The sequence below is a fragment of the Leopardus geoffroyi genome, chromosome C1 (genome assembly GCF_018350155.1).
Source record: "Leopardus geoffroyi isolate Oge1 chromosome C1, O.geoffroyi_Oge1_pat1.0, whole genome shotgun sequence".
In the NCBI taxonomy this organism is placed as follows: domain Eukaryota; kingdom Metazoa; phylum Chordata; class Mammalia; order Carnivora; family Felidae; genus Leopardus; species Leopardus geoffroyi.
The window spans coordinates 64,209,624-64,222,005 of NC_059328.1; positions in this window are offsets into that span (position 1 = coordinate 64,209,624).

Here is a 12,382-nt window from a genome sequence, read left to right on the forward strand (position 1 = left end):
TACATTCCTTTCCATATTTGTTGAGGCTGACACAATGTATAAGATCTGACAATGACCAACATGGAAGGGAACAGTGACAGTCCAATGTCTCTTATGAACATAAAGGTGTAAAGTGCTATTTGGCCAACCAAATCCAGACATAGTTAGAGAACATTTTAATTATCAAGTTGTATTTACCCCAGAAATTCAAGATTGGCCTAACATTAGGAAGCCAATAAATATAGTTCATTACATAAACAGACAGAAGAGGAAACATATGATCATCTCAACACTATAGTAAAGGCATTTAATGAATTTCAACAAAGCAAGAGACAAAATTGTCATTATTTGATAATTATATTTTACCATGTACATAGATGCCCAAAAGATCCTACTGAGTTATTAAAGTAATGTGTTTGGCATTTCTACACAGCACCTAATAATGTTATATTAGAAAACATAACATTAAGGGGACCTGGGTGGCTCAGTTGGTTAAGCATCTGACTCGTGATTTTGGCTCAGGTCATGATCTCACAGTTTGTGAGTTCAAGCCCCACATCGGGCTCTGCACTGACAGTGCAAAGCCTGCTTGGGATTCTCTCTCTCTCCCTGTCTTTCTGCTCCTCCCCTGCTTGCTCTCTCTCTCTCTTAAAAATAAATAAACTTAAAAAAAAGAAAATATAACATTAAATATACTTTCATAATATCAAGAAATATATAAACTATCCAGTAATATATTTAAGAAAAGATATAAAAGACTTTTGAGGATATAATTATAAACTCTTGTTGAAAGGCATTAAAATATGTAAATAAATGGAAAACTGTACCATGATCATGGATAGGAGAAATCAATACCATAAAGTTGCCTGTTTTCCATAAGGGAAATTAGGGAACATTTCCCTGCAAGGTAGTAAAAAAGTCTTTTTATAAAGGTATAATTATCAGCTTTGAATTGTCTCTGTGGTAAATAGCCCACTAGAACAGCAAGAGTCTAGAAATAACCCTATTTAATGTGGAAACATGATATATGAGAAAATTGACATTGCAGATTAGTGTAGGGCAGGGGCAATGACAGATTGTTTAATAAAAGGCACTAGAACAATTGATTCTTCACTGAACAGAAAATGAAATTGGATCCTCACACAGACACAAAAATCAATTGCAGATAGTTCAAATATTTACCTGTGAAAGAAAAATTATAAAACCTTTAAACAGAATATAGGAGGATTCCTTTATGACCTTGGGATAGGAAACATTTCTTAAATAAGACATCAATTTATAAACTAAAACACAGTATGCTTAATTATGTAGAATTTTTTTTAACTCCTGTTCACTAGAAGGCACAATGAAGAGAGGCATAAGAATCCAAAAGCTGGCAGGGGCGCCTGGGTGGCGCAGTCGGTTAAGCGTCCGACTTCAGCCAGGTCACGATCTCACTGTCCGTGGGTTAGAGCCCCGCGTCGGGCTCTGTGCTGACAGCTCAGAGCCTGGAGCCTGTTTCGGATTTTGTGTCTCCCTCTCTCTCTGCCCCTCCCCTGTTCATGCTCTGTCTCTCTCTGTCTCAAAAATAAATAAACGTTAAAAAAAATTTTTTTTTTAATAAATAAAATGTTAAAAAAGAAATTAAAAAAAAAACTTCAAAAGATACTTACTACATTTATCCCACAAGTGATTAGTGTCCAGACAAACAGTAGGAAAACATCAAGCACTGATTATCCTATGGAATGATGAGAACTGTCATATATAGCTAGTAAGACTGTAAATTGATATAGCCTCTTTGGAAAACTGATTGGCATTTTTAATGAATTTGAACATGTCCATTACCTACCACTAGTATCTCCACTCCTAGATACAGCCGAGGAAGTTTTGTATATATGTATGAGGAGACATGTACAAGAATTTTCACAGGAGCAAAACTCACGAACTAGCCACTGAATTTGTGAGTTCGAGCCCTGTGTCGCTCTCTGTGCTGACAGAGCCTGCTTCAGGTTCTGCGTCTCCCTCTCCCTCTCTACCCCGGCCCCGCTTGTGCTCTGTGCCTGTCTCTCAAAAATGAATACATATTTTTAAGAAATAGAAGGAGTTGGAAATTTGTTCCTTTTTAAGAAAATGAAAACTGAAAATTATAGAAAACACATAGTGGAGGTAGTTTGTGGAAGAAAAGGTGCACTTAAAAAATTTTTTTTAATGTTTTTATTTATTTTTGAGACAGAGAAAGACAGAACATGAGCAGGGGAGGGGCAGAGAGAGAGGGAGACACAGAATCCAAAGCAGGCTCCAGGCTCTGAGCTGTCAGCACAGAGCCCGACACACGGCTCGAACACACGGACTGTGAGAACATGACCTGAACTGAAGTCAGACACTCAACCGACTGAGCTACCCAGGCGCCCTGAAAAGGTGCACTTTAATCAATACATCCACACATAGATGAAAATCTGTATTTATATTATAAGCTAGGCAAAGCAATGTGCATCTATATGTCTTAAGTTAAAATCCTTGATGTATTTATGAATCTATTTTCATGATTTCCTGCCTTACTAACCTTTTTCTAGTAACCAACCAAATATTGATAATAAGAACATGAGATAAGAAGGCTTCTGTGGTATTGTAGCGTGGGATTAAGCTAAAATCTAGTTTCATTTCTTTTTTCCATTATCCAGTGGATGGCAGCTTGTGAAAAAGAGTGACCAGCTAATAGATAAAATATATATCTGTGTGTAGTCTGGGTAAAATTTTTAAGTCCTATTAACATAAGTATCTCATGTTTCCTGGGAATTCATATCTAACTTATGAACACCATGTCTGTTTAATCCGTGTTGATTATTGTGACAGAGACTGCCTATTTTTCTCCTAGAATGTTAACTCAAAAACACTTCCCAGGCCCCCTTGGTCATAGGTCATAGGACTGAATTTCAGTCAGTGGAATATGGGTGGGAATCACGTACAAAACTTCCAGGCCAGGGGCTCCTGGTAGCTCAGTTAAGTGTCTGACTCTTGGTTTTGGCTCAGGTCATGATCTCATGGTTCATGAGTTGGAGGCCCACATCAGGCTCTGGACTGACAGTGTGGAAGCCTGCTTAGGATTCTCTCTCTCTCCCTCTCTCTCTGCCCCTCTCAGCTCTTTCTCTCTCAAAATAAATAAATAAACTTAAAAATTTTAATTAAAAAACCTTCCAGGCCTATTAAAATAACTGATATACAAAACCTCCCAGGTAGGATCTGCAATGCATTCTCTTTCCAGCTGGCTTGAGTGGAGAAGGCCCTACACTGTAACCTGAGGGACACAAGTGGAAAGCCGTGGAGCCTTAAGATGAAGGATCCTTAGTCACCATAACATAACTTGCAAAAGAGCCTGCCTGTCCGGGAGCGCCTGCACTGGATGCCATGAGAAAGGAATAAACTTCAGTGATTAGATACTTCAAACATGTTGGGGTTTATCTGTAACAGCCTAATCAATTGATTGTCCTAATCAATATCAGAAGAGCTAGTTAAGAAAAGAAAAAGGAGAACCGAGGGAACAACTGTATGTCTCTGTTTTCTCCCTAGAAAACAGATCCAGAGCAGTTCCATATTCACTAGCTGGCTGGGCAGAGCCAAAGAGAGAAGAGGGTAACTCTGCTCATTTGCTGCCTGATGATCTTTACAAATTGTGGCAAAAGAGTTTGTAACCAAAGTTATATTTACCAGTGGCCTCATCAGCCAGCCAGTGATGGGATGCAAGGCCATCAAAGACTTGAATTGAATTGACATGCATTTTTGAATCCAACAAATATTTCTTGAGCAATTGGTATATGTCAAAAACTGTAAATGTTTCTGAATATACAGTATTGTAAAAGTGTTTTCCAAAGTGGAAATACCCAGCATCATTAAGGTCAGAATTATTGGTATTTTTGAGCGTCTAGAATTTGTTAATCCAAAAAGTCCTCTACACTCTTAGGAGAATGGAAAATTTCCTTGTTTTGTTTAGCTACACCTTGAATTTTGCTTTTCCCCCTTCCCAATAGAAATATTTATATAAATTTTAAAGATATGGCTGAGAGTGCTGGTACTCACAAAATATCATTGTGATTCACTGTATTTCTCTGCCCTCATATAAGTAGGTGGGGTCATATGACTAATTCCTGCTGGCAGAAAATTAAAGGAAGTCTGCATACTTTCTTATCTGAGGCAGATAAGAGGATATGTCTTCTCCACACACACTCTTTCCATCTTCCAACCAAGAAGCTAAAAGCAAAGGATTCTGAGATTCCTCAGTTGCAAGCTGGAAATATGCTGGTCCCCAAGACATAGCTTGGATAAGAGCTATGCAGGATTGCCACATGATCCGCATTGGACTGTGCCATGAGTAAGAAGGAAACATTGACTGCATTAATCCAACTAGATTTAGGGCTTTATTTAATGAGCAGTCTTCTTATAAACACCAAAGACTGTGCTCTATGTTGAGACAAAGGAAAACAGTAAAAGATGAACATGATTCATTAAAATGTTAGAAAAGAAACCAAGGAAAAAAGCACAATCCCAGCCCCACTTGTTTATTACCGAAGAAGCGTCTTGTTGAAATTGTCAAATGAAGGTGCAAATCCCTATCCCCTTCCAATACCTCACCAGCTTACTCTTCCAATTCCACATGTAGGAGCTGAAATGAAAGGCTTGAATTATCACATGCAAGGGCCTTGTTTATTTACCACATCTCTGTGGAAGTCTGAAAATTCAACATTAAAATAATTGGAAAATTTTGTGAGTCAATGTGGAATTACTAATGATTTCTTTTTAGCACAAGGGAATTGATTTAATTGGGAAAGAGAATTAAAATGCTCTATTAATGTTGCTAACATAATTATCATTAAATATTATTAATACACCAGCAGTGATATATGCAGTGATATGCTATAGGGAGAGTAAATGAGAAAAAAATAAAGACCATGCATCAATTTGTTAGATTTGAGAGGGTAGAGCTATTCCTAGTGCAGGAATTTTTGTATTATGTTTGTAAAAGAAATATGTTCTTTTCTCAAAGTCTGCTAAAGATGAAGAAAGCCAAGAAAAGGTACCTTGGTTGTAAACAGCTAGTTTCTTCATCATGAACATTGAATGCTGGCAAAGAAAACATTGAAAAGATGATGCTGCAATACCAACAAAGCAGGATTTTCTGCTTCTCTTTTCTGTAAAACACACTTGATTTAGAGTGGCATGGGCTGGAAAGGTTTCTTCTGAATATTTCCCTTACTGTTTTTTTTTAGTTTTTCTGTTAATAATCAACAAACTTCACTCCTTAATAAGAAAGAGCTATGTTTATTCTTTAAGCAACATATGCATTCTTTAAGAATTATGCTACTCTCCCTCTGTTGATAGCTGCATTTATGAGTCAATTCAAAATCCAAAATATTTGCCACAGATATTAGCTACAGGGAGTACACATTCATAAAGATATGTTGTCAGTGTGTAATTTCCTCTTTCTTATTAATCACCTTTCTGAGCTCCTCATTTGCCAGGCTTTAGCTTTATTCCTGTCTTTTCTAATCAGCTAAATGCACTTCCTAAAGAAAACAGGTTGTCCCATTACTGCCTGGCTGAAAATTCTAGTGCAGGAAAGCACAGTTGGTTGGTGCTTTCAACCAGCTCCCACTGTGATATGATAAAATGTGTCTAAACATATAATCATAATCTCTAGAGGTAGGCTAGGGCTGGCGTCAGACTTTTAAAAATCTCATCATGGCAATCTGGGACGGGACCGTGCTCAGTTGAAAATTTGCATAAATTCCTTAATAATCACAAGCCTTACTTCTTCAACCATCCCTCAGACCAAGTTCCTATTACCTCTGTATTGACATGCCAGGTGAAAATAAACCGTTGATGTATTCAGAAAAACAAAGACTCCAGCTGTATGCATGGATAGAAATATTAATCTGCTTTAGAAATATTGGTATAGTGTACTCAGACAACAAAATATGTAGGACTGAGTTTTTGTGTCATATAGCATAAAGAGCATCATATTGAATGATAAGTACAATCACAGAATCACAAGCATTTAGATCTGGAAAATACACTGTCATAATTCAATGTCTTTATTTTTAGAGAAAGAACCAGAGCTTAGAAGGGTAACGTGGCTTATTCAAGATCACACAGCAGGTTAAACGTGGATCTGGGGCTAGAAATTCAGGTCTTTCAAATAGTCAAACATTTATCTTCTGCATACAATGCATAAGGTTGACCAGATAAGTCATGAGTGAATGGAGGCCAATTCAGTACCTATAGGTACTGAATTGATGGGATACCTGTAGGGAGAGCTATTAATTGATGTGCTATGGATATTTGGAGAGGAACTTAAAAATGCATGAAAACTTACTCACTTGAATTCATTATAACCAATGTTTATGGTGACCCTACCATGTGAAATCACAGAATCAGGGAATTTTGGCCGTTTGTATTTTAACATCTAATAAAACCCTATCGAATACTCTCAAGGAAGCCACACCCTGTCCTCTGCATATTTTAACTTGCATATATTCATCAGCACACAATCAGGCAATAGACAGCACTAAGGAAGAGAGCATTTCCATTTTCATGAGGAGAAGTGAAGGGGATAACAAAGGGATTATGAGGAAAGACAGAGGAAATCTGTTTTGCACCTAAACTGGAAGCCCTGTACTTCCTTTCTTTTTCTTTTTACCCATTTTTATTTCCCCATTCTTATCCTTTCTTTCCTTTCCCCAGGACTACTTAGAAATAGATAGAAGTCTGGACTATTTCAGAAATAGGGGTTTTGGATATTCACTCTGTTTTTAATTTCTTTTTTTGAGGCTCCGCGTATATAAAAATAAATAACAAATCAGGATTGTATATTAAATGGTCTCATTTAATAAACTGACAATTTTAATACACACACAAACCAATGTAATTGCACAATTCATAAGATAATTATTATATTTTAAAAGAATCACTTCACTGCACAATAAACCCTGTGATCTGAAATGGTGCACAAGCCTAAAATTCTAAGAAGGATGCCCTCTTTCTAACCTGCATTTCTCAACTTTCTAACCTGTCTGTGTGATTGATTGGATTAGAGAAACCAAAAGTCTAAAGTTGAGGACTTTTTGTGCACACGCCAACCAAGTACCAACCCCTTCCCTTTACCTTGTACATCACCTTAATAATCACAGCCCTTCCTTTTCTTCCACTGCCTGTATCCAGAGACAGCAGAGTGGTTTCAAGAAGCACAAGATCAGGACCACTCTCCGACCCTCTCTCTGGGGTTCAGAGTCTGGGAGGTGGAGATTAGTCGGGCAGCTGCATACCAAAAAGGGGAGTTCACTCAAGAAAACACCAACAACCTTTCAAGGGAACAAAATCTAAGAGCAAACCAAGTCAGAAAGTAAACAAGGTAACCATGATTTTGATTTTGAGACCAGACCCAAGGTCCAAGGAGAAACCTGAATGAAAAGCCAAGGGGTGTGGGCAGAGGAGGGCAGCTACTGAACTGAGTAGAGCAGGTCAGACCCTGGAGTTCACTGTGAAAATTCTACAAAGGGCTTGCCCTTTTCAGCCCATTTTTATTGCCCCCTATGAAAGAAGGGGCTCTTACTCCTTTCCATCATCTTGAACTTAAATGGGGAACAGTTTGGTTCAAAGGCTAGGCCAGAGTCAGTGGGAAAGTATGGGCAAAACCATTTCGAATCTTTCGTGTCTTCCCTAACTCAAGGCTAATAGTCGATGTCCATTACTCAGGAGCTGGCCATCTAAAATCCTCTTGTCCACACACTAGACATTTGTTCTCCATTGCTCCTCTACCAGGGTAAACATGGAAAGGAAGGGAAGGTGAAATCCAAACCAGCTAGAATCTGACTTGGTAAGAAGGCTGAGAAAACCATTTAGCTATAAGTGTTTTTTTTTTCATCATATGGATTTAATTTCACCACTATCATTGGCCTCATTAAATCGCATGTTTGAGAACCGGCAGTTGCATAAGCTTTATCTGGGGAGGTTGATACTGGCCACTTCTTGTATACTGTAAACTTCCTACTAGGTTTTTAGCCCTGAAATTTGATGCAAAACTAGCATGCATATGCATTTTTCTGGGGTTATTGTCTACAGATTCCATTAGATCCTAAAAAATAGGTTAAGGACACTGGAAATGTAGAAAATATCTTATTGTTTTATAAGTTTACATTCATTCCCTGCCCTAAGCAACTTCCTTCTGGGTCAAAAGATAATTTACTTTGTTCTTTTTACGTAGGCCAGGCATCAAAATGGTCCTAGACCAGACAGAATACACCATTAAAAACAGTCCCTTCTGCATAAGCGTGTTATCTAAGGCATACTGAGCACAGCAGGTTTGAAGCTCCAGGGATGAGACCAGATTGTTGCAAAATGCAGACTGAAGTGGGTGGGGCATCTGCACACCCAAGTTTTCTAGGGAAATTGAAGTTCAAGACCTGGTTCACTTTGCTTTAATCCTGTCCTATAAAATTATGGAGAGTAATAGGAAAGGGGATCTGAGCATGAGCTTCAGGCAAACTTTCCCCACAGAGAGGAAGGTACACAATGGCTCTCATTATCATAAACACTGAGCAAGTCTTCCCTCAGTGAAAGGCAAAATGGAAGATTCTCTATGTTTTAGATGGCTTAAACATGGTCCTGCTGGTTAGCAGAGGGATAAATGAGAGGACTTCTTCCAAAGGTCTCTGAATATCCAGCATTCTGTAAACTTGAGGCTTCTATCTTGTATTCCTCCAGCCTACCTTGAAAATGGCCATAAATGACACCTTGTTACAAGAATGGATCTTTAAAACCAGTCTCCAGCAGGTGTGTAGGTCTGGAGGCACCGAGCCTTCTCTCTGTTCTGTCAAATGCACTTAGATAGGACGTTTTTCCTACATTTCACCTACACTTCAGTGCCTGACCCTTTGTCTAGATATTGTTTTCAGCCAGCCTGGTGATTGGCTGACTCCCAGGGTTCTGATAACTACATTTGGAAGGGTATATCTGAAAATGGAGAGGGCCACATAAATTGTACTTAGAAGTGTATACATTTGAAAATTTAATGGGGCCCATCCATCACTCCTGGACACCAAGATGATGATTTCATAGATCATGTAATTGTTCTGAACACCTTCTCTTGATAACCCTCATCTTTGAACTTGTAGTTGTTTCATTTATTGCAGCTATTTGGATCATTTAGAACTTAGCCCACTTTTCTCCAGGTGATTTATTTAGTGTTTATAAGTCCATTTTGACATCTTCTTCCATTTCTTTCACCAAAAAAGTCTCACCCTTATGATCCTAGTAGAGGCATCATTTATAGCTAGAGAGGCATATCTGAAAATGCATTACCTTTAAATAGTAGGATTCATCATATCTGAGTTCATATGTCTGATAGCCAAAAAGCCCCATTTCATTTCAAAAGAAAAATTGCTTCTGTCAGTGTAAACAGAATGCATTATCCTCTTTTAATAACCATTCTTAAGTATGCTGCTGTATTACTTTTTCACAGCTGTATTCCAATAAGCTGTAGAGTAATTGCCAGTTCTCCTGTCTAATAGGTTCATTATTCTTTTGCCATAATTGCAGCCATTAAATGTTCAATTGTTAAATTTCCACTCCTACGTTTACTTAGTGTTACATTTTATAATGGGGCATGTCATTACAGCACCCCAGTGGCCATGGCTATTGTTCAAAGTATTTCTAAAAGTCAATGAGATCTCTGTGAAATATGTCTTCATTTTTTATTTGTTCAGATACCCCCCTCCCCAACCTTCCATTCCCTTTTTTAGATCTTCTAAATAGGCTCTCCCAAACTGGTATATTTTACTAGAAGTTTGAGGATCTGACCTAGGCTGGGAGACATAAAACTGAGCCCTCAATGCCTGTGACCACTGCTTTTTCACTTTAATGCCATGATTCATATATAACAAGGTGATCGAGTGAAGATTTCACTAAGGAAATTAACACTTAAGACTTAATGGTTTTTTCAAGAGCTTTGATTTATCTCTTATCATGTTAAATATGTAGGGCTTTTTCATCAAATGAGAGATATCTTGGTCAGAGGTTATGGGATTGTTAACCCCCCTGTCTGCGATGTTCATGGTAATAAAGCAAATGCCTTCCGTTTATTGCTTGACATTTCTGGATATGTCACATCCTCGGGTCTGGGCTTACCTATTCTGTCTGCAATGGATTGTGTTACTTTGGGAAGTTATATTAATAAAGCTGGATAGGGAAATGGTAAGATATTCTAACTTACTGTATTACAGTTGAGCATCTCTCGGTTTGTTTGGTTTTGTTTCTTTTTGTCTGTTTGCTTGCTTGTTTGCTTTGGGGTTTCAGCATTAGGCTGAAAGGTCTTTTTTAAGATATCTAATATTTCTTAAGTACTCAAATATTAGCCCAAAGCTTTGATCTAGGTCACATTTTATTTTTAAACAGTTTTCTAATCATCTATTCATCAGTTAATCATCACTTTAAAGGTTATTTTATTTCACATCCATTCATTGCATTAACTTTTATTTCCTTCTGAAGCTGAAAATATTTTTTACAGTCAATGGGTTAGCACTATAACTTTATCCAAGTGACTTCAGCTCTATGTTCTTTTGGGAATCTTTTGTGATGTAGAGCAAATTTCATTTTTTGGTAAGAACAATAGAAGCCCCTTTTTAATGTTTATTTTTGAGAGAGAGAGGGAGAGCATGCATGCAACTAGGGAAGGGGCAAAGAGAGAGGGGGGTTAGAAGATCTAAAGTGGGCTCCATGCTGACAGAATAGAGCCCCATGAGGGGCTTGAACTCACAGACGCTTAACCGAGTCACCCAGGCATGCCAATAGTAGCATTTTTAAAAATATGGTTCATGGTATCAGATATAGTGTTAATTAAGTTATACCCCTTATGTCATAACCACTCTTATGCACACATTTTTTGAGTATTTACTCTCATTCTGACTCTGTACTACATGATTACATACATTTTCTCATTTAATCCCTATGAGGTAAGTAAATTTATTATTCCCACTTTACAGATGAGGAAACTGAGACTCAGAGAGGTAAGTAATTTGCATAAAGTTAATAACTAAGTACTGAGCTCAGAATTCACATTGTTAACATCTTCTTGACATTATAGTAGAGGGAATCCTGCTATAAATAGTGAGAAGAACTTAGATATCTTGATGAAGCAGTAAATGCTAAATAACTCTTTGAGAATTCTGCCACTTTCCAGACAGATCAGGAAAACAACTTGCCTAGGGTTACAGGGCAAAATAGATACCCAGGATAGAATTATTCCACTGTCAGTTCTCCTCCATAATAAGCCTGGTCACAAAATAGACTAAAGGAAATAACTTTAAAATTGACCTGAGAGTGGCTTATAGTTTATTAGTCCCAGTAACTTTCCTATAAAGACAAAAATAGACTTAATATATTTAACACAGTTGAGTCCATCTTAAAAACTCTACCAACGTGTTCAGGTGTCTTTCACATATCAGTAACATAAATTTTGTAGTAAGACTTTAGATATAATTTGATTGGTGACAACAAAAACTGAATGACATTTCTTTTTCTCTTCCCTGGCTATATTGGCTTTGCAACATTCCCAAAAGTGAACATTTGTTGTCAATAAAGCAGTCAGCTGTGTCACTTGGGGAAGAGATATATGGAGTAGGATGGTATTATTTTGACAATCAGTTTTCTTCCAAAGCAATACAGTAAGTGTATCTTATTTTGCTCATTTACTCACAACACAATGGTCAAGATAGAAAAAAAAAAAAGAGCACAGCATAGGTAGGGTCGATAAGAAAGCCATATTGTGTGATTAACAAAGAGAAGCACATTACCTGATGAAGTTAAAGGCATCACCCAGGGAGAATGACTACAATGGCTACAGAAATAATTGGAGAGGGAGTGAAAAGATAAGCATCCACATGTCTGCAAACAGCTTCCTTGCCTGTCTCATTAGGCAGGTGATCTTTTGGTGGTGCCATATTTTAGAAAATAGTCAACTACCAAAAATAGAATTTGTGAAAAATTTGCCAATCATAAAGTGACTATCATTACAGTCTACTCAGTGCAAGATAAAACTGGCTCATCAACTCTTGAAAGTTTTCTGAAAGGATTGAGTATAAAGTAGTTAAAGAAAAGAATGTCTCTTATGCTCAAGTTCTCTTTAGGTTTGAGGTGTCACCAAGAATTAACACAACTAGAGAAAATAGCTACAAGATCTGTCACTCTAACTACTTAGTACATTCAAAAGCTTTTATCAGATCGTTGAAAGTTCCAGTAACAAACTGTGTTCATTTATTAAAATTAACTATTCTAAATGACAGAGTTTGATAAAAAGTACTTATTTGGTACATATGTATGAAAATTCAAATGGTGACACAGATAAAGGGATCATATGGTGGGTTTTTCCCTGTTCTAT